The 22,477-nt window shown below is 43.0% G+C and overlaps 1 protein-coding gene and 1 pseudogene across 1 annotated transcript in view; both read right to left on the bottom strand.

Annotated features, from left to right (window-relative positions):
- Positions 1–22,477, bottom strand: part of Negr1 (neuronal growth regulator 1) — a 736,170-nt gene that overhangs the window by 33,306 nt on the left and 680,387 nt on the right. The window lies entirely within an intron of this gene.
- LOC102919556 (la-related protein 1B pseudogene) lies at positions 1,472–20,735 on the bottom strand (annotated as a pseudogene).

The following is a 22,477-nucleotide window of genomic DNA, read 5'->3' as shown; positions in this document are numbered from 1 at the left end:
AACACAATAGATAACAGCGCCCACTCTAGGTGCAATGTCACTTGTGCTAACAGCTGTTATAAAAATGTCTGCAGCAGATTTATTGGGGCATCACAAGCACAGGAAGAGTCTTTTGACTTCCAAGAAGATGAAATAGCATATAAGTTGTGAATACATAAGTTTTATTCCTATAATCGAAAGTATCTCACCAGTTCAAGAAGTATTTATGAGGCAAATTACTGGAAGAGTACAGAATTAAATTCCGTTTTTATGTGGCACCTTTCATACCCCAAGTACCTCAATAGCTTTTAGAAGTAGAGCAGTCTGCTGACAAGATGACCTGTAGAGGCCATTTCATCTGGCGGCAGGTGCTACAGGCTTACGCTCATAGCCTGGCTTTATGGATACAGAATATTTTCTAATTCCTTCTTTAACAGTTCTATGGCATTGTTACAGTCCATGTGAGCTTCCACCATGGACAAACAGGGAGATGCCAGGCTTTGCACAGCACAGACTTGGAAGTGGGCTTCACAGCTGGCTTTTCCATATCAGGTAACTATTTTTATGTACTTATTATTAAAGATTTACTTTTTAATCATGTGTATGTATCTGTACATCTGAGGTTAGAAGAGGAGACATTTGATCCTCTGGAGCTAAACCACATGGTGTGGGTTCTGGGAACTGAACTCAGTCCTCTGTAAGAGCAGCAAGTGCTCCTAACTTCTGAGCCATCTCTAGCCCCTTAAGCTTTGATTTAGATGCAGACTTTGAAATTATTCCATCTCTGGCCCTGTGATTAATGTATTATTTTACCCCAAACTGATGGGTTTAATGTCAAATGCTATCCAAAGTCCAGGATATGAGGGAACTTGCATTTAATTTTATGAAAAGACAATGTTGAAGTGTTTATGCCTACATGATGAAGAAATGGAAAAGCCAAATGTGCACATACCCACAAAATACAAACACATCATCTTGTCTTTCCTAGTTGGAGAAGGTCCTGGAAGAATACCCAGTCACTTTTTCAATACAACTGTGGGTGGAACCTCAAACTGACCTGTATGGTATTTTACATCACAGACTCTCCTGCAACTGGAGAGTACCAAGAGAAACATGGGCTGAACAGGAACAGCACAAACACAGAGAGCTTACTCTCCGCAGGCAGGAGGCTGGAAACCAGAGCTGGGCCCTTCTCCCAGCCAATTCACCATGTGGTCTTTTTTTTTTTTCCCTATGAATTTTTGATAGATTCCTGCTTTTGTTTTCTTAGGACTATGTGTGTTTTAATTAATTCCAGGTCCAACTTAATTTGTTAGTGGGAGAAGCCTGATACCACTGAGAGGCAAGAGCTTAGTATGGGATGGGGGGAGGGGTGGGGAGTTGTGCAAAGATCTTTGACTCTGCAGTTGGTTGTTTTATCTGAACCACTCCCTTTTTCTTGGTCTTCAATCTTGTTGTCAACTTAAATTTTCTAGTTTATGATTTAGCACTGTTAAAAACATACATTTACTGGTTCAATCTTTTTCCTCATTTTTTCATCCACAATTTCTACTTCTGTGCTATCCTTCAGTGCCTCCAAGATGAGATTAAGGTTTGTGGTGAGAGCTTGCACACGGTGAAAACCAGCAATCAGGGAAATGGGCAGGAATCCCTGCTCATCCATCTTTCTGCGAAGAAAGAAGTCCCGCTCCAAGTTCTCTGTACTGAAGTAATACTCAATTTGGCGCTTAATGTACTCTTTCAGCAGTGTTTCATCCACAGGATAGACCTGCACCCCTGTGCCATCATCGTAGTAATACATCATGCTGGTGTTAAGCTCTGTGGGAAAGGGCTGATCAGTTCTTTCCCCTGGCTCTCGATAACCATAGGAATAATCAAAGTTCAATCTAGGGTTTCCTCGACCTCGGCCTCTTCCCCGGCCCCGGCCTCTTCCTCGGCCTCTTGCGGAACCTCGGATGGTACCACCCTCACTTCTCACACTGGATACTTCATCTTGATCATCTCTCTTTTCTCTATCTCGTCTCCAACTTCGTGTATCACTTTTCCTATTACTGTGAGCTGGTTTATTCGCTTCAGGTTGACATCCCAGGCCCTCCTCCTCGAAATGTGCCACAAACAGACTTCTCTCAGTTGATTGATTGTCCGGAGTTCATACCAGGCCAGGCCTTTGGCTCCCATACAGTCAGGGTGATGATCTACTGATGCTCTTGGATGTCATATGATCGGAATGTACAGTGGAGTAGGTGACTCCCTGAAATACCATGTAAATATGAGAGCAAATCGTGCTGCAGAAATGAAAGTGACCATACTGTCTTCTGTGGAAGAATGTCTACGCCCACCCCCTTGTGGAGAAGGTTGGGCCAGCCTGCAGTGGAGATAACCACCTTTACGATAATGATGTAAGACAGACCAGAGGACTGCTGTTGTTACTGTAGGAGCTTCTCCTTTCTATGTCATTAGCTTAGGCTGCACGGGCTACTTCATGGTGGGAAAGTTAATTGTTATCATTGGGGAAATACTGCAAATTCTATCTTTTGTTTCCAGGCATTTATACTTTGCCCAGATCAATAAAGCAGAAAAAGAGAGGAAAAAAAAAAAAAACAAAAAAAAACATACATTTACTTTGATTTTTTTCTTTCCATGTTTTGTGACTTGCAAACCCCAAAACACAGAACTTTGGTCCACTGTCTGTGCATTTCACTGTTGTGATATTAATGTCTTGTGTGTTGTTTGTTGGAAATGACAGTGCAATCAGAAGATATGTAGACAGGACTGATCAGATACAGTTTGCCTAGGACTTTATCAAAAGCAACATGAAAGTCACCTGCACTGAGGACCCACTTAGACCTGAGCAAAGTGAAATGCTGGTCTCTGCCTTGCTGTGCCAGTGGAAACCATTGGAAAAATTTCCTACTAAGGCTTTGGAGATTTACTCCCTCCTCGCCCTCTGGTGATTTGAAAGAGAATGGCCTCCATAGGCTCATATATTTGAACTATTTGGGAAGGATTAGGAGAGGTGGCCATGTTGGAGGAGGTGTGTCACCAGGAGTGTGCTTTGAGGTTTTAAAAGCTCACAGCAGTCTCACTCTCTCTCTTTGCCTGCCTGTGGATCAGGATGTAAAGCTCTCAGCTATTGCTCTGGTGCTATGCCTGTCTGCTTCCTGCCATGATGATCATGAATGAACCCTCTAAAACTGCAAGCAAGTGCCTATTAAACACTTTCTTGTATAAGAGTTCCTTAGTCAAGCCAGGCAGTGGTGGTGTACGCCTTTAATCCCAACACTCAGGAGGCAGAGCCAGGTAAATCTCTGTGAGTTAGAGGGCAGCCTGGGCTACAGAGTGAGGTCCAGGATAGGCACCAAAACTACACAGAGAAACCCTGTCTCGAAAAAAGCAAAAAGAAAAAAAAAAGTTCCTTAGCCACAGTGACTCTTTACGGCAACAGAGCAGCAGAACAGTAACTAAGACATCCCTTCCCTTGCCCTTCCTAGTTGTGACATCCAGGCCCTTTAAATCTCTTCACATGTCCATTGTATTCATAGGATAAATAAATAGTACTAGAGCACTGGAAAAGGAAGTTCATGTCTAGGGACGTGTTTAGCATGCTCTTGCTTTGCAGATGCAACAAGGGAGTGAATGTTTCAGAGGTGGGAGGACAATGTTCTGTCTGTTCTCTCCTACCATGTGGGTTCTGTCAATCAAACTCACGTCATGAAACTTGGGCTGTAAGCATCTTTATCTGCAGACCCATCTTGCTGGCCACACAATTTTTAATCCTTATGACAAATGTGTTGAATTGGATGTGGTTTTATTTTATGAAAAAGGAAATGAAAGTTTAGATAATCTACATTATCACCAAACACACAGACAATGCTGTTCAGTGTTGGCAGACTGCAGAGCTAGTGTCCTGTCCTTGTCCTGCTTGCCTACTTACTCTAAAGAGTTCAGGCTTATTCCTGGATCAGGTGCCTTAATGTCTTAGATGATGAGAACCCAACAACTCCATCACATGGTCCAGCTAGAGGCCTGGATGGTCCCAGAAGCCTTTGTATCCTGTAAATGCCCTGAGTCCCCATGTTATCTGCACAGTCCTTTCGTTTCCACATTGCATTTTGTCTTGTTTTAATCTGCTCATGTCTTACAGGCTTTCAAGTTCTTTGATGATTGCAACTGAGTTACATGTTTAGCAATAAGCCCCAAAATCCAGCACACCAGTGTTCTATAAACAGGTTCTTATTAAATATTTATTTTACTTGGCAAATGCTGTTTTCTACATGTTGTTATTCAGTTTCTTGCTCAGTTTTGATGTGGCTCTGATCACATGGAAGTCAGAAATGTCAGGGAGTTGGGACTTGGGGACCCAGTTCCTACCTCAGGGTGTGGAGTATGGGGGACAGGGCACAGTCACTAAGCAAAGGAGACTCAAAGGAATGGCCCCGTCTTACTCCTAGTAATAAGGGACACATTTTTTCCCAGGGCCAATTTCAAGTGTTAATCAAGCACATCTTTGTCATAGAATTATATTGGGCCCAGAGCTTGGTCATTTGTTACTTAAATGATTTTGCTTTTCTTTATCATGCCTCAGTATCTCCCAATGGCCATCGGCCCCATGTGTCTCTGACAGAGTTATCTTTTCTCTGCCGCTTCGAACAAGTCATCCCATTACTCAAAACCTTCCCCTGACACACAGACGTCACCAACCCACAGACTTCAAGCCTCAAAGTTCTTTATCAGCTCTGAACATTTTCTCTCTTGCCTCATTTGCTTCTTACTGTTTTGGTGCCATGGTTAAGTAAAAACCAAGCCCTGCCTCCATCTTGGAGTCCTTATCCTGAAAACACTGCCTTGACATGAAGATAATATTTTTTATCCTAAGAACTGACAACTCTAAACATCATCCCTGAGATCTTTGAGACCATGATTTCTTCTCTGACCCCCATGAAAGACAACAGCAGCACATTCACCCTGCAGACCCCAAGCTAGTCCGAGATGGGAGAAACCTCAGATTCCTTTTATAAGTTTCACACTTTTAAAGATGTGGCTTCCGCAATCCAGAACAGAGGACTTTTCCACCCATGAACCTCGCCTGACAGTAACCACAGATGACTGACTGATCTGGCCTCAGTCTTGTCTTCTTGCTTCCCTTCCATGCTGTGGCTTAGGCAGCCTTTTCCGGAGCTCTGAGAGTTCATGTTCCCTCTGCCTGGAGGCCCCAGCCGGCACACCCAATCAGATGTCACCGTGTTTCCAACCCTAGTGCCTGTTGGCAGCATTTTTTGCATTCTGTGTTCACCTCATTACTGTAGTTCTTTCTTTTCTCTCGTTTTTGGGGATGGGAGTTGGTGCAGTGAACTTTCTTGATGATATTCAAAAGAGTAAGGCTCCCTCAAACTGTGAGAGGAGATGGAGTTGAGACAGGGACCTCTTGGCAGCCAAGAATCCCTCTCTTCCTCTCTGTTCCTGTTGGGGTGGGCAGTTCAGGACTGCTTACTCAGCCATTAGGTCCACCACCCTGTGCTGTAGCTGAGTTTGTTGTCGTACCATGAAATGATTTTGATGAGGTGGACCTGAGTCCCTTTAAAGTGCCACGGTTGTCATTGATGACCTTGTGTGTGGGGGAATGGCTATGTGTGTGTGTGTGGGAATGGCTATATGTGTGTGTGGGGGATGGCTAATCAGCTCTAGGTTGGAATTAACAAACTGGCTCAACGAAACTTTCAAAAGGACCCTCACAAGCTCTTACTGTATTTCCTAGAGGAGGCAGAACGCTGCTGAGAGAGGGATACACTGTGTGCTCTGTCAAATCTTCCATCTGACTTATCCAGGGTCATATCCCCTTCAGATGTCCTGGGAAGCTCCATGCTCCACCCTGCACTGACTGGAGAAGATGGGTTTCAGGTTGAAAGAACCTGTTTGTTGATGGAAGCTGTACCAGAATATGAAGAGAGCATGGAGGAGAGTGAAATTCAGAGATGGGAAGCAGAACCTGGATTTCATCTGAACTGGTTGCTAGGCATGGTCAGGGAGACTACACACCCTTCTTCTAATTCTTCAGAGGCCCCTTTGGAGGAGGGAATCTATCTAAAAAATTCAAGTCATAGTTAAACTGCCATAGTGGGAAAAATGGCAGAATGAGATTTGGACTCTGGTCTGTGACACAGAATTCTCATTCTCCTGCCTTCACATCCTGAATTCTGGAATTATGGGCAAGTAACACTACACTTGGTTTATGTGGCATTAAGGATCAAACTCAGGCTTTGTACATGGTACATAAAGTGAGCTCAACCCTGGCTCCCTTTACCCAGTTTTGGGTTGATAGGGGCTTTTTGTGTCATTCGTTATTTTCACTATTTGTGTAGGCACACTATAAATACATAGTCAATGATACCCTATAAATTAATACTCAAGAGGAAAGTAAGATGGCATTGCTTTCAGAGGTCACACATTTGGGACACACACAAAGGCTAGCTTTTTCTTTTTGTCAATTAGACAACAGACAAATCTAGTAAGAAACCATCAAGGGGTCCCAAGGCTGCTACAGTGTGAGGGCAACCTGCTTGCACCTGCCAGTTTGAGGAAGAAAGTGCCAAGTATTGAAACTGAAAACTGGACACAAGATAAGACCTGGGTGCTCAAAGGTCCATCACTCATCATTTGTGAACTTCAAGTGACAATAATGCCTCAGGAGCAATTGCTAATTAAGTCCCTCATTTCTCAGCATCATGCTTTGAAAAATAATTTTTAATATGAGGAAATTTTAACTAATTGTTTGAATTTGTTTAAATTTTTGTCATTTGCATTTTGACAAATATTTGTGAATAGTATGGATAATTAGAGGCTGAATTTAAAAAAAATAGTAATTCTCAAGTAAGGATCAAACAGTTTGTGGCTTTTGACCATTTATAAAATATTCTCCTGTTTGAAGCAAATTGCTTGTCAACATCATTGCAGTCTGGGCAAAGGGGATCTCCAGTATGTCCTCAGGTTATTTACATCGTATCTGAATTGTGGTTACCATTGACGTCCTTGTAAATCAAGCTCATTGGCTTTTTACTTGTTAAATGGAATTGTATAACATACTGTAGGTAATACATTGTTACAAAATCCAGAGCCTTTCATCATGCTTAGTTAGCATGCCTTTCAATCCATTTGAGGATGAAAATCTCAAGGTTGTTTTCCTACAGACAAAAACCAAAATAGGTTACAAAATAACACCATATAATTATAATCTTAACAACTTTAAAAGACCTGGTAACGTTTTTTTTCCTTTTTCTTATATAACAGGAGAGGAGAGGTTGTATACATTTTAGTTGAGGGGTTTTTTGTGTGTGTGCTTTAGGGATTTATTTTTATTATTTTCACGTTGTGTATGTGTGTGCATCTGCCTGTTTGTACAGTGTGTGAAGGTACCTAGGAGGCCAGAGACATCAACCGATGTTAAAAGTCTTAATAGAAAACCAAGCAAGGGTTATGCTAAGATGGAGCCATCCCTGACATGGAGAAGAAATGTTGAGAAGAAAGCTGGGATGAAAAGCATCCCTCCCAGGAGGGTATGCGGTTCAGCTTGGAGGGGGAGCTGCACTGCATGCATTTCTTCTGCGTCGCAATAGACACCGAAGCAGAAGGGCAGCAGCTAAGTCAGAGCCGTAAAACAGGTCCACAGCCCGTGGCACATGAGAGTTCTCTAATTTATATTTTTTATGAAACTACCCTCACATTATGTGGTTGCCAGCATAAATAATAAAGCATGTTACTTAAGCAATTTTACATTTACTATATTGGTGAGTAAATGCAACGGCCACCCTTATTCTCAAACAATAAAACCTACCCGGCCTTCTCATGAACGATGATTGCGTATGCAGTAAAAACCATAACTCATCAAAAGTTTAGCTATTTTCTCTTTAGATGGAAGAACATTTTGCTTGAACACTGAACGTGACATTAAATATTCATGAAGCTGAATAGAGTTTAAAGACTCACTGGAACTCTTAAATTCTTTTCAACTAGATTGAAGTTCTTTGAACCAGGTAGGTAAAAGCTGCCGTGAACCCGAAGCCGGGACTAAAAGCGGAGGGTTGCTCAGTGCTCGGCAGGCTCTGGCCATCAGGATCGATCCTCCTGAAAAGCCCAACATCCTTTCAAAGTGATTCATGATAACAGCCTCGGTTTGGGTCAAACAGCATTTAACCGCTTGTAAATTTTAATTAAAAGATTTGTCACTTGCACACCGTTTGTCATCTTGCAACTAAGCGATGTGTCTTTATCAGAAAGTGACTCGGGGTAAGGCATTTGTCTAATTTGTCATCTGGACACCCATTAAGATAATTTGGTTGTTGCACAGGAATAAAGTTAAAATTTGCGAAATAGAGCTCACCACTGTTTGTAAGCAGAACGACAGTGGAAACTACTTAAAAAACATAATTTGTGCTCTAATTAAATTCTAATAAGCACCTTACTTCTGGTTATTTTTCATTAACATATGTTTAACTTTCTCAGAAGAGAAAAATCCTTCAGTATCTGTAGGGAACAGGTGGCTGCACAAGCAGCAGAAAGCGGAATTAGAATTATCCAGAGAGAAGAAACGAGCCCGATCAGAGGCACTCGGCCCAATGCAAACCCAGCTGAAACGCCGCAGCCTGAGACACGCTCAGAGGTGATCGGATGGTCCACAAGGGACAGCTGAGGAACGAGTTGAAAATGCAATGGAGATTGATGTCTTCCTCTAAACTAGTGTATATGTATATGAGGCAAAAAGGAAGTCATTAAAATGCATTAATTTCAGTGTTCGAAAGTAACATGAAAAGTCTTAGAATTTTTAAACCAGTCGGGCTAAGTCAAGTCAGCAATTCCTTATGTATAGGGCAGATGTTTTTCTCTTCTTAAAAATTAGATATAAAGTATGTATTTTCATGGAACTTTTAAAAATTTGCTTTTGTTGCATCTACGGCCCCAGTTTCCACCCTGCATGTCCTCTCCCACCAGCCTTCTGTCCACCGTCACACCCCGTCCTCTGGGCCCCACCCATCTGCGCTCTCGTCCTCCACGCTGGTTGCACAGCTTAAGGCCACTCTGCACCACTCCACACACACTCCACATGCACTCCACATGCCCTCCACACACACTCCACACGCACTCCACATACACTCCACACGCACTCCACATACACTCCACACGCACTCCACATGCACTCCACATGAACTCCACATGCCCTCCACACGCACTCCACATGCACTCCACACGCCCTCCACACACACTCCACACGCACTCCACATACACTCCACATGCACTCCACATACATTCCACATACACTCCACACGCACTCCACATGCACTCCACATACACTCCACATACACTCCACATACACTCCACATGCACTCCACATACACTCCACATGCACTCGACATACACTCCACATACACTCTACATGCACTCCACACACACTCCACACGCACTCCACATGCACTCTACATGCACTCCACTGGCACTGCACATGCTCTGCACACTCCAGACACTCAGCTTCTACCCTGAGACACTGGTGATGATAATTTGTTAATTTCTTACCAGGAAGAATGGGCCAAACTTTAAAAGAGAGTTGACTCATAGTTCATTTTGGAAACAGTGTTTCCATCCTTGTTTTTGTCAGAACGTCCTCAAAGGCTTGCAAGAATGCAAACCTAGTTAGAATAACCCCCCTCTTGCAGCCAGGTAAGAAGCACTGGGTGGAACTGAATTCATTCCCAGGGACCGCCATGATGGAAGGGGAAAACAGAGTCCCTCTGTGGCAATTACACACATGCATGCGTAAATGTGTGTGTGTGTGTGTGTGTGTGTGTGTGTGTGTGTGTTTATTCATTAAAACAAAATAAAATAAAAATGCAGAGCAGCACAGGGCTGCCTATGACTGTCTGACAGTGAGAGTGGCGGTTGCTCACTGAATAAATACACAGTATTAAATATATTAAATTTTCTTAAGCAATCTTTAGTTAAATCTGATGCCAAAGTGCAAGAGAATATAATAAATGAATAGAAATATGAAGTATATATAATTTGAAAAGAGAAACATTAGAAATTCAACAGAGTTCAGGTAAGGAGAAAGAAAAATAATTCATAAAGATTTAAAACACAGAACCTTCACAATACACTCTTCACAGGCAAATAAATACTGTGGGGAAGATCTTCCTAAATCCTTTTCCGGGTACAAGTAGCATGGAGACCAGGACAGTGGACTCCGAGCCCCCAAGGGGAGAGATTGGAGGCACACACAGTCATCAGCAATAGTCCATAGGTATGTCTGGTGTGAACTTAGAGTTTATCAATTATCCTTACACCTCTCTAGGTGATATGATTTTTTTTTCTTTTTTTACAGATGTGTGCATTTCTCACTTTCCATAGATAATACTATTTAAAAAGGTGATTTAAACTTTCCAGGTTATAGAACTTCCATGAAACAAGATAAAAGCAAAGCAAGCAAGCAAACAAACAAAAAACCACTGCTGGGGATGCTGTGAATGTGTTGCTCTGATTGATTGATAAATAAAATGCTGATTGGCCAGTAGCCAGGCAGGAAGTATAGTATAGGTGGGATAAAGAGAGAGAAGGATTCTGGGAAGTGAATGGCTGAGTCAGGAAATGCTGCCAACCGCTGCCATGAGAAGCAAGATGTGAAGGCAGAACTGGGAAAAGGTACCATGCCACGTGGCTAAACTTAAATAACAATTATGTGTTAATTTAAGATGTAAGGTCTAGCTAGCAAGAAGCCTGAGCCATTAGGCCAAACAGTTTTAATTAAAATAAGCATCTGTGTGTTTGTTTGGTTCTGAGCAGCTGCAGGAGCTGGATGGACACAGGAAAACTTCAGCTACAAACCACCACAAAACAATGCTTGAAAATAGTCCAAGCTTGAGTCTTTAAACAAATCTTCCCCAGAAAAAGGGAAATAGGAAGGGTTAGCAACATGAACCCGAGACCATCATGACAAGTATAAAAGATACCTGATTTTGGAATATATAACCCTGAATAACTTTTCACCGGTGTCTTAGTTGGGGTTTTATTGCTGTGAAGAGACACCATGACTACAGTAATTCTTATAATTGGGACTAGCTTACAGTTTAGAGGTTTAGTGCATTATCATCATGGAAGAAAGCCTGGTAGCATGCAGGCAGACATGGTGCTGGAGAGGTAGCTGAGAGTCCTACATCTTGACTGGCAGGCAGATGGAAGAGAAAGTAAGCACTGGTCCTGGCTTGAGATCTTCTGAAACCTCAAAGCTCACCCCCAGTGACACACTTCATAAGGCCACACCTACTCCAACAAGGACACAGGTCCTAATTCCTTCAAATAATCCCAATCCCTGTGAGCCTGTGGAGGCCATTTTCATTCAAACTACCACATTTGGGCAGATAATAAACTGGGCATGTAATGTCATTGTTGATGTTTACCCAAGTGAACTATCGTGTAAAGTTATAGAAGTCAGACAACAGCAAGAGATAGGGTATGGTAGTCTGTCTAAATACTTGCTCATGTATGAGTGTAGACTGTAAACATCAGTGTGTGTTTATGTTCATGTGGTATGGGTCATGGAGTTAGAAATGGGATCAACAGAGGTGTGATAGTTTGAATGAGAATGGCCCCTACAAGCTCATATGTTTGCGTGCTCGGTCCCCAGTTGATGGAACTACTTGGGAAGGATAAGATAGCGTGGTCTTGTTGAAGGAGATGTGTCACTGGGGCCAAAGCTTTGGTATTTCAAAGACCACACCATTCCCAGTTAGCTCGCTCTCACTCTCCCTCATTCCCTCCCTGCTCTAAGTCTCATGGTTGTTCACTTCACATATAAACTTCACAACCTTGTAAACTTCATGATTCTTTACTCAACATGTAAGCTCTCAGTTACTGCTTCAGCACCATGCCACCCTGCCTGACATATACTCCTCTCCATTAGGGTGACGGACAAATCCTCTGAAACTGTAAGCAAACTCCCAATAAAATGCCTCCTTTTATAAGCTGCCTTGGTTATGGCGTCTCCTCACAGCAATAGAACAGTAACTATGATAGAAGCTGATACCAGGACTGGCTATGTTGTTATAGGCCTGGACATGCTGCTGCTTGGTGGAATGTGGACTTTGGGACTTTGGAATAGAAAAGTGGTTGAATGCTTTCCATGGGGTCCAGCGGGCCATCCTAGTGGAGCTTGGAAGACAGTAATGCTGAGAGCAACGTGAACTACTGTTTCCAGCTAAGAAACAATAGCAGCCAGGGTAGAGATAATTCTTGTGATATTTTAGTGAAGAATGTGGCTGCCTTTGCTCTTTATTAAAAACCTGCCTGAGGAAAAATTGAAGAGTGTTGGATTAATGTTATTGGCAGAGGAGATTTCAAGACAGCCTAGTATTGACAGTGCCATGTGGTTATTAGTGATCACTCTATGCAGATCTACAATGAAAAAGAGCAAGCAGGGCTAAGAGAAATGCAAAATGCACAGTTTGAGGAGGAAAGGAGCACCAAGGAGTCCAAGGTTGGAGCCACGTTTTGTGCTCAAAGAAATACACAGTTTAAAGAAAGGCCTGATGTGGAATGGAACAACAACAATGACAAAAATGGTAACCTCAAGGTAAGACCCCACCCAGCTAACTCTGCAACTTGTGAAAGGAAAAGGTCTAAGAGATTTGTCTAGGCCTAAATGATAAAGAAAGCTTATGCAAATATAGTTTGAGGGGGCAAGGTTCCAGCCACAGCAGGCAAAAGAAACCGGCAGCTTCTGGCAAGTAGTTCTGGCTTTTTAAAGGAACATACAGGAAAGATTTGTGGAATCGGTCCTCTGTGGTTAAAGAAAGCCACTGAGGCCAGGCATGTGATAGAGGAGTCTCTGTATGGAGGCCTGAAGAGACCATGGCATGAAGCTCTGAGGATAAAGCCTGGATTTTTTGGAGACCCCAGAGCAATGGGTATTTGCTAAGAATTGCTGAAGACCTGGCATGGAACCAGCCCAAGAGAGTAAAGTGTGTTGCAGTTAGCAAAGCTTGTAAGAGTGAGAGATCTGAACACCAGGCATGGAGAGGCAAAGTTTGGAGTTTGCCCATCTGGATTTCCTTTTTCCTTTGGTCCAGCATTTCCTCACTAGTTACTTTTACTCTCTTTTGAAATGGTAATGTTTATTCCTTGCCATTGTATGTTGGAAGTATGTGACTTACTTTTTGACTGTGATTTTATTGGAGGTTGCAGTTAAGAGATTGCCGAGTCTCAGAAGAGACCTTGAACTTTGGACTTTTAAACAGTGCTGAGACTGTCAGAGACTATGAAGACTTTTGAAGTTGGACTGGATATGTTTTTGCATTATGATATGGCTACAAGCCTATGGGGCCATGCAGTGGAATGTGGTGGTTTGAATGAGAACGGCCCCCATAGGCCCTTATACTGGAATGCTTAGTCACTAGGGAGTTGAATTGTCTGGGAAGGATTAGGAGTTGTAGACTTTTTGGAGGAATTATATCCATGGGGGTGGGCTTTGAGGTTTCAAAACACTAGGCCCAGTCTCTCTCCCTGTCTGCAACTTTCAGATTAGAAGTAAACTTCAAGCTAATGTTCCAGCACAATGCCTGCCACCATGCTCCCTTCCACGATGACCATGGCAATCGAATCCCACTGAAATGCTTCCCTTTATAAGTTGCTTTGTCATGGTGTCTCTTCACAGAAATAGAACAGTCACTAAGACAATATGGGTGGGAAGATCATGCTTTTTATAGAAACAGCCTTTTATAAATTCTTCCTTGTATTGCCCAGTTCAACATGAAAATAGTATTAGGTGATGGACTGGTTTTCATTGTGTGGCAGGAAGAGAATGTGAAGAACATCTTTACTGATAGGAAAGACTGCATATCTGTCTTTTCTACTCTCACCCATCAGTTTTGGCAATAAAAATTAAAGTTCAAGAAAATAAGATATAGTTGTTGTTGTGCCAAAAGATGACTGGTTTTGATGTTGGGCTGTGCCATGTCTTTAACCACGTGTGGCCCACCAGCTCTCTGATAGGGCAATCATGTCATTCTGGGGGAGGCCTGGGGTCACAATGTACCTGCATGACCTCCTGAAGGCTGGAAACAGGTCGACCATGCTGACAGTCATGAGACTACTTGATGGAGTCTGCAATCATCATGATCAGGTGAGCCACCAGGGTTGGCACAGCTCCAGGTGGGCTAGGAAGGTGACCCTGGGCTTGGCTTCAGGGGGAAGAAACAACAGGAAACTTTGCCCATGGAGTTCCACTGGATGAAGGCTGCTGTCCTTCCTTGGACTGATTTTACAGATTAAATTTTGTTTTTCTATTTGTATGTCTGTGAGTGGGTAATTGCATGTGAATGCAGGTGCTAGCAGAGGCCAGAAGAGGGCACCAAATCCCCCATAACTGGAGCTACAGGGAGTTGTTCCATCCATCATGAGTTCTGGAAGGGAACCCTGGTCCTCCAGAAGAGTAGCCAGTGCTCTTTACTGTGGAATCATCTTTCCAATTTTGCCTTTTAATGTGTGTTCATTAGCTGCAATAAACTGTACCCAGTGACCCAGCTTCCAGTGAGTCCTATAAAAGCTTTTAGTGAGTTTCTAAAACCAATGGTCCAATAGAGATCCTTCAAAGTTGTTCAGGAAAAAAAAAATTAATAGTTTCTGCTCATGCCTTCAGGGAGACGGAGTCCCCACACAGAGCTTGTCTATAAGGGGTGAGGGCTTCTCTGTACTAACTTGATAAATATTGTGAAGGCCTAAACTTGACTTTACAGGCTCCATCTTAGAGAAAGGGCCACCATCTCAGACCACCTGCTGTACTCAGTTCCAGGAAGGACCTCAGGAATGTGCCATGACAACTCTAGTGGATACAGAGCAGTATCCTACAGTACAGGCATCTTGTCTGTGGTTTATGGCCCTTGAAGATATCTAGATAATCTTGCTGAGCAGTCCAGAAAATCCTTCCAGAAAATCCTGTTCAGCAGGTTGTGGTTCCCTGCCAAAAGTCTAACCCAGTGGTTTTAAATGTGGCCTTGCACCCAAAGTCTAGACCAATAGTTTCAAAAAGATCACCTTGCCCCATATCCCTTCTGCCCAATCCCAAGTTGCCAATCCCCGGCTTGTTGTTCTTCCCTATCAAAACCCTCTACACCTGGGCTTGTGGCCACTGCCACATTTCTTTCCATCTGCCATGCGGTGGCCCAGGTTGAACCTGAATAAAAGGACCCTTATGTGCTTGCATCGGAAACCAGCTCCTTGGTGGTCTCTGGGGGTTTCTCGAAACGGGTACAACAGTATCAATTTCAATTTTAGCTAAGCTTTTGGTGAACATTCTATATACTAAAAAATTGCTTGACCCATTCATCTTAAGAAATACTAAAAACAGGCAGTCCTGATTAATGGTGTTGATATCAGTAATTGGAACACATTTTCAAAACTGTTTTGTGTGGTTTTGCAGTAATTTTTGTTGATATTCACTGGAAATCCTATCTTTAGGGCAGAGAACTTGGCAGGTACTTCTGTTCATCAGGGTCCTTGACAACTGGGCATGAAAAGCTATTTTTTCGCTTTTCACAGGGGCTGGTGACAGTGCCTTAATTGTCTCCCTGGAGACTGTAGACCGCTGAAGGCAGGTTAGCAACTGCCTTCTCCAGAGTCATGCTCCTACCCCCTCCCACGGCTGCCACTGCCCGAAGCCAACACCCTCCCTGTACTTGGGCCAACTCCTCTCCCCACCTCTTACTCACTCCTGTCTATAGAATACAGGTGTCTGGTCACTTCATTGTAATTGCTGCAGTTGGTGGCAATGAGCCTCAGGGGCTGGAGGACTAGCAGGAGGCTGAGTCCTCAATGGAATTTCAGAGCCTTCTGCTTGTCCTTTTGCTCCCCGATGGGTGACTGGAACCTCACTGCCTTTGTTTCCTGTATATATTTTGACACTTGTCACAGACATCTTAGAGAAAGATGTGGAAGCCATCCTCGTGGCCAGGTAATGATGGTATTTATAGAAAGTTCCTTTTGGAATCCACAGAGATAAAGATCAACACCTGTAGGGAGCCCAAGGGTGTGAGAAGTGAAAGCCATGGAAGCTGTCAAGATTCTCGATGCTGAATCCCAGCCTTCACAGATCATTCCACAAGACAATGAATGCTTTTCCCCTCTGTCCCACTTGGCTTTGTTCTAGAAACCAACGCTCACTCCACTGATCCCCTTTGCTATAAAAAGACACAATTACTGCAGCTAAGATGTGAATGTACAATGTTGTATGTGTGCCATCTGGGCTACTGCAGGTGGCCATGCACAGACCAGACCAGAGAGCCTGGGTGTGCTGTCACCTGGTGGACATCTTTCCAGATCCCCAGTTTGAAGCAAAACCTAGAAAGCAGAACCTGGAAGTCCTAGCATGATGTTTAGGGCATTTCATGATCTGGCCCATGAGGTCCCTTTTCAGACTGGAGAAAAATAATGTGCATCTCTGGAGCATCTGCAGATGTACTGACTCGCCACCACTGACAGCATCCATGGATATACTGACTTCCACTCTTGCTTGGGATGCTTTTAGAGGCAGTTAGCCTGCCCTCCAAGGGCAGGTCTTTGCAGCTGTCTCAGTCCTGAGCTCCAGTTACTCAGAGTTTTTTTTTAACACTTGCTTGGAAACTCAGCTCCCATGCTCAGAGGTTGTGCAGGAATGACCCTGCCTCAGTTCTCATCCCTGATATCTGTTTCCTCTGTGTGTGATAAGCAGTTAATGAGAAGAAAAACAAAGTGAACACCAGCACCTCACCAATGCTGGCTGGACATCAGGCTGACTCCCATCCAACAGGATCAATCTGGAGAACAAAGCTATCATCAAAGTGGATCTCACCTGCTTGTTTGTCTTCCAGGCAGACTAGATATTTAATAGGAATCTAGTTGTTATTTATTCATTTTTTATTAGCTCTTTCTGACATCCATCGCTGCATTGTGATGGGCAATTAAGATAAACACATGCTCAAGGAGGAGCCATTCTTACATCAATCCTGGTCAAGTTGAGTGATAGCTTAAGCAGCTCTGTGTGCAAGCTTTATTTATAGGATTTCCATGTGCCCTGAAGGATCTGTATCTCACTCAGGAGAAAATCAGACTGGTAGGTAGGGATTCCTTTTTGGTGCTCATATGCATTTAATCTTGCCTTTGGTTTTCTTGTCTACAGTAGGTTTGTGCTTACTAAAGTCTCAATGCTTTGCTTGGTATATTGTACATATTTGTAAGTGTACATGGATCATGTAGATTTAACTTGGATAGAGAATGCTTCAGAAGGATTCACTCGTAAATATTCTCATCCCTTTAAAATGGTTAAAATTAGGTAGGTAGAAATGCCTGAAAATAACAAAATGGAATCAAACACCTTCCAGACAATTGAATAAGCACACTGGATACATTCTGAATGACAGTGATTACAGCCAATACCCACCGGTTTTCTGTGATGTGTTTAACATTGTTCTTTATTCTCTCCTCCCTTTATTTATGTATTTGTTTTGAGGCAGGGTCTCTCTATGAGCCTTGACTGGGCTAGAATTCACTACAAAGATCAGACTGGCCTCAAGCTCCCAATGTCCCAATTGCCTCCCACTCCCAAGTGCTGAGTTAAAGGCATGTACCACCACACTGGAGGCTTTTATCTTTTTGAGATAGGGTCTTACGCAGCACAGTCTATTGCATAACCCAAAATAACACTGAATGCCTGGTCCTCTTGCTTCTACCCTCAGAGTTCTGGGATTTTAAACTTGTCCCACCACATCCAGCTTTTACTCGTTTAACAAAATGACACAGCCAGTATTACATTTAAAAGAAATCTGCAATCTAATAATTGTGGATATTTATGGTCTACAGTGTGGTGTTTCAATGCATGTGTACATGGTTTCATAATCAAACCATGGCCTTTTACACATGCCTCCTCACACCTTCATCATTTCATCAAGCCTCTACTACGGGAACAATTGCTATTCCTGTGCAATGGCAGGCCAGGAGCTTCCCATTAACTACAGCATTTGCACACATTTACAAAGTTCTTCTAGGCCCATCCCCACCTTCTGCTCCTACAACCCTGTCTGTGCTTCTATTTCAATGATACTGTATAAGAGTAAGACCACATGGGCTGTTTCATTTCAGGTCCATGGGGGCGCACAGCTGCCAGGGTGAATAACTACACAGTGTATGCCACACAGTTCCTTGTTCTGTTTGATACTGGTATCTTGTTGGCTCTGCTCCGGATTCTGGAAACTACAGTCCATTTATACGGTTTGATAACAACTAAGCAAAATAGGTAAAATCACACTTACCCGTTGCCTTTATGTGGCCCTCCTATTTCTCCCTCCCTGTTCTCCAATAATGCCTGCTGCTCTTTGCCTGATGTGGTCCTTTCTATTGTCTGGTAATCTCTGCAGAGTCCATGAGGGACCCCGTCCACATTTGCTGCTGTTATCAAAGTGTTCAGTGAGGTTGGCACAGGTGGATGGCAGTGCCTGATTGCTAAAGGAATGAATGGAGTTGCAGCCCAGATAGGTAAAACACCCACTGTCAGAAACAGGTGGATTTCCAAGAGTTCCAAGCCAGTCAGGACTATATAGAAAGACCCTGTCTAAAAAACAAAACAAAACAAAACAAACAACATGAAACAAACACCCCCTAAAACAAACAAAACCAGGAGTCATGCCCACACTGGCAATACTGTATCTTTGGTAGCAGACCACAGAGCGCATTGGGAACACTGAAAGTGGAATGTTATTCCTAAATGCCAATGAATGAAGCAGGAGCTTGCAGAAGCCAGACAATGTACTTAAACATCAAATATTAGGATCAGATTAGAGATGGTATGTCCTTTCTCCCAACACAGCTTAATTCCTTTATTTTGTGTAATAAAGTGGGCAATGTTTATTAAAGGACAGTCTTCCCCATAACTGTTTTGTGTGATTATTTCAGGTAACAAATTCTGCTTTATAACTGAATAAGATATGAGTTCTTGTTAAGTCTTTCTCAGACAAGGAAGTTGATGTGGCTTTAGCTTAGCTGGCAGAGCGCTTGCCAAGTATGTACCAAGCCCTGATACAGTCTCCAGCACACATACACCAGGCATGGTGGGAGACCCTGTAATCCCAGTACTCAGGAGATGGAGGCGGTGGATCAGAAATTCAAGGTCACCTTCAGCTACATAGTGAGTTTGAGGTCGTCTACATTATACCATGTCTCAAAACAAAACAAAACCTACAATAAAAGACACAACAGCCAACCTAGCTGGGGGGACTCTTCTGGCCATTATCAGTAGAATCTCAGGAAGATGATGAAGACAACCCTTCCCATGTGGCTATGCTCTGCCTTTCCCTACCCTGGGAGCCTAGGCATAGAGGTGGGGTTCAGTGACTACACATCTACCTGAAGTACTGAAGAAAAATCTATGGGCAAAGCTCGTAGAGACAATCCCTTAACAATGGGCATCTTTCCTTCTGCTATAACACTATGTGCGCTGCTTCTTCTTGTCTGTCCACACACACCGAGGGCTCCTCTGAGGGAGCCTTTCTCTCCTCATGTTTTTCTTTCCATTGTAGCATTAGTTAAACGAAGCAGCACTTTAAGTAGCCCAGAGCATTGTTGACATAACTAGTCCAGTTATTTTTACCAGTGAAGAGGCTCTCTCCTGTCTGTAAACATTCTCTAGACACTCCCCGAGACACTGACTGTGTTTGTGTGAAAGGCTGTTTTAAGTGACCTCTGACTGGCTGGTCTCTTTATTTCCATCGTTTGTGTAGGGAAGACAGGACCCTCAGCAACTCTGAAGGCAAAAGCCATAGTCATGCCTCTGGCTTACAGCACACCAATCTTCTCCACTTTTCTTCTTTTCACTCTCTGAGGTTTATTTTCTCTCTGCCTTTACTTTCTTTTGGGGGTGAGGGGGTTGGCCAGACTCTGAAGCCCCAAGACCCAGTTTCTACAGTCAACCTCAAGTCAGGACTAACAGCCATTTAATGTCAGAGCATGATTTTTAACACAGGAAGGAAAACAAACATCATAGATCATCTTTCTAAGCAAAATAGAAAAATTGTTAGGTACTGAAAGACAGCAAAGAAAGATTGACCAAGTTCTCCATCTCTTTTGTGATTAAAAAATACTTGTCAAGCAGAAATCACCATTTTAAACAAATCTGAGAACTGAATGAAAAGCCTCAGATGTTTTTGTTTAATTTTCTATTTTTAATTTTCATTTTAGTTTTTTATAAAGGGATTTTTTGTTGTTCCTGGAGGGTGTTTTGAGGTTGTAAATGAAAATTTTTGATGTATATGATTTTTAAGACTCAACTGAAGGATTGAAGAGGGGATAGAGAGAGAAGTCGTGGTTTTATGGGATGGTGGTCTGGTGTCATGCCACACTCAGAAGGGTTATGCAAGCAAAGGCTTGAAGTACACAGGGGCTGTGCAGAGACTTGGGCATGTGCTGTAGGCTATAGGCAGGTGACAGAAAGTGGGAGGTCACAGAGCAGACTCAGGTGTGGTCTATCCCTGGACCTGTGCAGAAGCCACTCTGAGCATGAGGCAGCAGGCAAGGGGGAACTGACCACAGGATTTGTTGGTATAAGGCTGTTGCAAGGCCTCTGGCCTCTGTTCCAAGTGAAGTGAGCAGTTCTGGGGATCTGTGAGGCCGAAGTCAGGTGACGAATACAGGGTCTGAAACTGGGTCCTGACTGCAGGGACACGGCAGTAGAGGTCTGAGACCCAGTCAAGAAACATCAGACTAATAGCTGACAGATAGGAGAAGCCACAGAGCATCCCAGCCTCCACAGAGGACCGGACTCCACCTCAAAATCATTTGTGGGTTGTGTGTTCACCTTCAGTGTGAATTGTGATCTATGGTGGAGTCTGCCAGGCATTGCTGGACAAGAAGGAGTGTGTACTCTCAGAGGGCAAGGGCCCAGTGTGATGACAGCATGCCATCTCTGCTCAGAGGCAATAGCCAGGACTCTGTTAGCCAGCCAGTAGTGTCTGGGTTCTTCATTTTCAACAGTTCAATTCCTGTAACAATGTTTTCAAATGCCACTTTTATGTAGGACTTCATTCACTGTATATCTTACTTCTTTGTAGTAAAAAGAAAAAAAATCAGAAATGTGGTGATATATTGTGTACCCTAATATACTTTGCATGAGGATCAGAGGACAGAGTCAGCCACTAGATTAGACATAGAGGCCAGGCAGTGGTGGCACACACCCTTAATCCTATCACTCAGGAGGCAGAGATCTGCCTGGATCTTTGTGAGTTCAAGGTCACACTGAAAACAGAGGCAGGCAGTGGTGACACACACTTTTAATCCCAGTACTGGGAAGCACACATGCCTTTAATCCCAGATAGTGATGTCTGGGCAGAGAAAGGTATATAAGGCATTAGGAAACAGGAACTCTCTCTCTTGAGACTGAGGATTTTGTAGAGGTAAGAACTAGTGGTTGGCTGTTCTGCTTCTCTGATCTTTCTGATTTCACCCTGATAACTGGCTCTGGGTTTTTTTTTTTTTTTGTTAATAAGACCATCTAAGATTTGAACAACATAGAAAACTATAGATTATAATTTATACTCTCTGGGAAGTATCATAACATTGGAAATCATGTGAGTTTTCCTCTTTCTTTTCCTTCCTTCCTTCCTTCCTTCCTTCCTTCCTTCCTTCCTTCCTTCCTTCCTTCCTTCCTTTTTTTTCATTTTCTTTCTGAATAATTGATAAACTATTCCTGTCCCCTCTAGACCGTGACTTTGGACTCTGATCTTTGACAGGAACTCTACAGTTTTCCAATATAAAGCATCCACCCTGTCTCAACTTCCCATATAGAGATGTGGGCATTGATTTCCAGGGTGATTTGAGCCTTCTAAAGATGACTTTGTTTGGGGGTATGGATGAAATATGAGCCAGGTATTAACTTCTAGAACAATTCAGGTATAATTTGCCCTTCATACAATGTTTTGTTTTTCACACCCCAGTGGCAACTTATTTTATTCATGGCTATTGTCTATAACCCTTAGAAATACTAGAATCTCCACAGTTCTGTATAAAAGATAGCCTTGAAATGCTTTTCTCAAAATAGTGATCATTTGCATTTAGTTGGCAGTGTAAATTTATCTTTCTGTATAATGCTTGCTCCATCTTAAAAAGGCAATATCATAAATGAGATTATCCCTTCAGAAAGCAATCCCAGACTGGAATAAATCAAGATCAGGAAACCTTACAAATGGCCTTTAGTATAATGAATATTACCAGAAAGTGTGTGCAACTGAAGTGTTCAAAACAACAATTTATTGCTGGATTCTCAGTGTGGGTTTCCCCTGTAGGAATGTGTTATTCATCTCTACCCAGGGGTATTAATAATCTCCCACCATTTTGCAGCTGAAAGAGTTGACAGAGGGTCTCACAAACCTCAGTCTCCCAGTTCAACTCCCTTCTCAGAGATAGGGGGACACTGAGGGCTACTGATACTCAGAAAAATACAGTT

The sequence above is a fragment of the Peromyscus maniculatus genome, chromosome 6 (assembly GCF_049852395.1).
Source record: "Peromyscus maniculatus bairdii isolate BWxNUB_F1_BW_parent chromosome 6, HU_Pman_BW_mat_3.1, whole genome shotgun sequence".
Classification (NCBI taxonomy): Eukaryota; Metazoa; Chordata; class Mammalia; order Rodentia; family Cricetidae; genus Peromyscus; species Peromyscus maniculatus.
This window is presented reverse-complemented; position numbering and strand designations above follow the sequence as displayed.